The 5,095-nt window shown below is 47.0% G+C and overlaps 1 long non-coding RNA gene across 1 annotated transcript; it reads right to left on the reverse strand.

Moving 5' to 3' along the window:
- Positions 1 to 690: 690 nt before the first annotated feature.
- On the reverse strand, positions 691 to 2,253 carry LOC115545555 (uncharacterized). The gene is made up of 4 exons (XR_003977122.1): positions 1,948 to 2,253; positions 1,414 to 1,640; positions 1,098 to 1,296; positions 691 to 871 (listed from the first exon to the last, which is right to left on the reverse strand). It is a non-coding gene; the product is annotated as an uncharacterized LOC115545555 (long non-coding RNA).
- Positions 2,254 to 5,095: the final 2,842 nt, after the last annotated feature.

Genomic DNA, 5,095 nt, shown 5'->3' on the forward strand with positions numbered 1-5,095 from the left:
TAAAAAAGGTACTATGTATTGACTTATTAATATATTTATTACCTCAATTATTTATTTCACAGCCATATTTAATTATTGATATCTCTAATATTGAATCCAATGGACTTCTGTACAAAAGCTGTATACATTTCAAACATATGCATTAGCTGATCAACTTGCAGTGTAGAATTCGTCACTTTAGTGTTGAATAGTGTCAAGTAGAGTCAGGGGCGGCCCCAGCACATTTGGCGCTCTAGGCGAGCTTCACTCCTGGCGCCCCCCCCCCCCCCCCCCCCCCCCAGGGGCGGCCACAGCACATTTGGCGCTCTAGGCGAGATTGTTGACGGGGGGGGGGGGGGGGTGGTTATTGAGCGATTGTTGACGGGGGGGAGAGACGTGGCCAATAAGAATTATTATTATTATTATTTATTTTTTTTCGGGCGCATTATTTTGCGCTCCCCCTCTAGATGGCGCTCTAGGCGGCCGCCTAACCCGCCTGTAGGGAAGGCCGCCCCTGAGTAGAGTAATTCCGCCCATGTGTCTTCAACATGGCAGGAAGGAAATAAACTGGTATCGGAACATCTCTACTTGCTATAGTTCCATTTAATCAAATCCTCAATGCAGAATACAACAAGCCCTAAGCCTTTTAATGAATATGTATTATATTTACATTTACAGATGGAAATCACTCTAGCATTTAGCCCCTCCGTGTATCCTACATACCTTAGTGATCACGTGCCCAATCTTGCCTCCTATAGTGTTTGCCTGTTGGTCACTCTGACTAATTGTGGATGGCTGAGTCGTCACAATCCTCTGCGTCACCAGTCCGGAAACAGTCCAACCGCTCTCTTTTTTAAGCTGCTTGAACTGGCAATGATCCATGTCGATGAGCCTAGCCAGGAGAGTGGGAAGTGTAGAGCAAAGATGTTTTTAACTAATTATTGTAGATTTGAAATACAATTGATATAATTTAAATGCAAACCATAATAATGACATCACTGATCATGTTAGTAATCAACCAAGTGTTTCGCCATCCAACACTTCAAGGAGAAACAAAGTTGAAAGGTGATAACGTCCTGATAACCTCCCTGTTATGGTTGGATTAGGAGACATCTTACCTGTCTTTGAAAACTTCATATAGCTTCTTCAAATCTAGATCTTCTTTATTCAAGACACCAAAGGAATTGTTGTGCTCTGAAGTGCTGTCATGTGCCATGGTCAGTTTAGCAAGGTCAGGATGCAAGATAGCATCGATGCTGGCCTGGTTTTTGTCACTCCTACGATTAGTGTACTGCGCGCAGTCCGTCACTGTGACGTCTTTTGATGTTGCACAGTATGCCCAAAAATGCAGTTATTATAAACAAAACATAGATAGGTATAACAACAATGAAAATATTTTTAACTGCAAATGAGAATATTGTGAGTTCTGCTTACCTGGAAGTTCCACGGTGTCACCCTGTAATATTTCATTAAGGGTAAAAGTAGTGGCAGCATATTTGGTTTTCTGCCACAGCCAGCGACCCTTTTGCTCCATCACGATTGACGACAACTTAATTGAGTCATTGCAACTCGATGCTGGTGTCAGACTTCCATCCACTTCCTCTACAAATTTTGCAGTAGCTTTTGCAAACATGTCTGAGCTGTTAGGTGGTGAGGAAAACCTGAAAGTGTAAGAGTGACAATTTATCTTCTTACTATTGTTTTTTTCTTCATAGACAACCCACTAGTGCAGCATAAAAGCATATTTTTCTGTGTTGGTCGCAAATTTAGCAGTATATTGCTGTTTCTTTGAACAGTCGATAGGTGGCTAAAACGTTTGTATCTGTCTTTTTTGACGACCTATACAAACAACCTATTCTATCGTTTAGGTCGCAGAACAGGCTGGCAATGCAGCCCTAGTAACTTTACAATGGCATTCTGATTCCATGCATTCTGTGATCCACTCATTCGCCCGTTGTGTCCACTTACGGCCCGGTCGGTGTGTGCGTCCTCGTTGCGTGCCCGGCGCTGGAGTCCCCGGTCAATGTAAGGCAAGTCTGCAGTTGATGGACTCTGTCACGGCCACACACGGGACTTCCTGGAACGGAGACTGCACAGTACGGTATACTGCAACAGGACCACAGCACAGCACTTCTTAAAGTGGCATCTACCGCTGGCTGTTGGCGCTTAAATAGTCAGCGGCGGCAGAGCTGGCAACGCCCCTCAATTCTGGAGAATTTCTTTGAAGACGAGTGTTGTTGGGGCGTAGGGAATTCTGGAGAACTTGATAGTTGAAATATGTTTTCTTGGCAAGGACACACGGAAAGAGTGGTTTTTTTGGCCTATTATTTTCGACAGGCCTGTACACGACTAGGGGTGGGAATCGAGAACGGGTTCCTACTCAGAACCGGTTCCAACTAACCAATTCCATCGGAATCGTACGCCTCCAACGTTATCGATTCCTCTTAACGATTCCGCACCACGTTTTCCGGTTAACGCAAAAATTTTGCGACAACCCTGCGCGCGCCGACAACCTTCAAACAACAAGGCAGCATCGTGGAGAGTAGGAAGCGATCGCAAGTCTGGCTCCATTTCACCAAATGCAATGAAAATTCTGCCGTATGTAATCAGTGCAATGCTATCATTTAGTGTAAGGGTGCAAACACCAGCAACATGCTAAAGCATTTGTCTACCAAGCATGGAATTAAGGGGGTCATCCCTAAGTTCCCCGGGTCCTATGTTCCCCGGGTTGAATGAATTGAATCACGCACACGCTGAGAACTGAATTGAATCACGCACACGCTGAGAGCCAAGTTTTACCGTACTTTACTTCATGGTGTCTCCGTCAAGGATGACCGTTACAACGTTGACGTGCTGACGTCATCAGTACATGACATCCCCCCCTTACTTGGATTAAAACTCTAATATTCCCTTCACATAAACATTCAGTTTGGCTACTTGAACACTAACCATATAATGAATCTAATCAACATATTCTCTGTCAGAATAAACCTTTGGTTCTTTTCAAATAAACATTTATGTCCTCTAGCATTGTGCATTAATTTTCATTGAACATACACATGAACATATGCATTACTATAACACATTCACTCCATAACAAAGCTTATGAATCTCTGGGGCATTTTCACTTCTCGGCGCGGTCGCTCCGTCTGCACTGTAAGAGGTCGGCATGGTGTTGACCCCTGAGCGAGCGTCTCTGGTGTGGACGTCACAACATGTTCTGGTGGCGTGTTTACTGTCTCACTGACTGTCTTTGGTTCACTTCCACCGGGTGGTGGTGTCTGCTGAGCTGGTGTGTACACTTTGACATGTGTGGTGTTTCTGGAGTACTGAGCTCCTGTGGGTGACTCAACTACCACACTGTTACCGTTCTTACTGACTACCGTGTGAGGTGTCTGGTTAAATGTTGTTGTGAATTTATCTGTCTTGTCCTGTTTCAAAAGCACCTTGTCTCCCACCTGCACTGGGGACAGTCTGGCTCCGCGCCGCTCGTCAGCGTACATTTTGGACTTGCCCTTGCGCTCAGCATCAGTGTCTCTGGCCTCGAGGTCACTCCTTGGTGTACTGATGTCTGGCAACTTTCCCCTGAGCTTCCGATTGAACAGGAGTTCGGCGGGGCTCCTGCCCGTGGTGGAGTGGTCGATGGATCTGTAGATGGTGACGTATCGGCGTAGTTCCTTCTGCCAATCCAGTCCCTCTGCCTGTGCGATGCGGATCCGTTTCATGATCGACGCATTTTGCCTCTCGACTTCTCCATTCGCTTGTGCCCACCTAGGCGTCGTCTTCAATGGCTGTATGCCGTTCTCCTGACAGAAGTCCTGGAACTGTGATGACAAGAACTGTGGCCCACAGTCAGATCTGATAGAGACAGGCAGACCGTGGCGGCTGAAGATGTTCTCTAAACAGTCTATCACTTTGTCTGTCGTGGTGGATCGCATGATCTCGTATTCATAATAACGGCTGTAATAGTCTACAACTACCAGGATGGAGTGTCCTGTTGGCAATGGTCCTAACAAGTCTGTGGCAATGTCCTGCCATGGTCCATCAGGGAGAGTTGTTGGCCGCAATGGCTCTGGTACGTCAGGCCGTGCCACTAGTTGGCACCCATGGCATAATTTGACATTTTTCTGTCGCCCCATACATTCCTGGCCACCACACCTTTCCCCTCAAATGTTGTTTTGTCCCTACAATGCCTAAGTGTCCTTCATGAGCTAAGGCTAACACTCTGTTCTGTAGAGCATGTGGTAGGACAATCCGTGTCCCCCTCAGCACTAATTGCCCAATGGTACACAGTTCATTTGCAATACGGGCATAAGCTGAGCACTTATCAAATCGGCCCGTCTGTATAGTGGCACGTCAGGCCGTGCCACTAGTTGGCACCCATGGCATGATTTGACATTTTTCTGTCGCCCCATACATTCCTGGCCACCACACCTTTCCCCTCAAATGTTGTTTTGTCCCTACAATGCCTAAGTGTCCTTCATGAGCTAAGGCTAACGCTCTGTTCTGTAGAGCATGTGGTAGGACAATTCGTGTCCCCCTCAGCACTAATTGCCCAATGGTACACAGTTCATTTGCAATACGGGCATAAGCTGAGCACTTATCAAATCGGCCTGTCTGTATTGCTTTTCTCACCTCAGACAGTTATTCATCCTCTGCGGAGGCTCTCTCTACCTCCCTCGTAGTTAGCGCCCTGTGCACCGCCACGAAGCGCACGTACTCCTCTGCTCCGTGTCCATGTGTCGTCTTCTTCGCCGTCTCCCCCAGGAGACGAGACAGAGGATCAGCAATGTTGTATTTCCCGGCTATGTGTATTACTTGAAAGTCATAAGGTTGGAGGCGGAGCACCCAACGCTCAATCCGCGCGCATGGCCTTGATCTGGGGCTATAGATCACCTCCAGGGCCTTATGATCTGTTACCAGGTCAAACCTCTTGCCATATATGTACGGATGTAGGCGTTCACATGCCCAAACCAGTGCCAGGGCCTCACGCTCCGTTTGGGAATATCTCTTTTCACAGTCTGTCAGGCTCCTGCTCACGTAGCATATAGGCACCATAGCTCCCTGCTGCTCCTGTATCAGAACTGCTCCTATGCCCACTGGCCCTGCATCAGCT

This window comes from Gadus morhua, chromosome 6 (assembly GCF_902167405.1).
Source record: "Gadus morhua chromosome 6, gadMor3.0, whole genome shotgun sequence".
In the NCBI taxonomy this organism is placed as follows: domain Eukaryota; kingdom Metazoa; phylum Chordata; class Actinopteri; order Gadiformes; family Gadidae; genus Gadus; species Gadus morhua.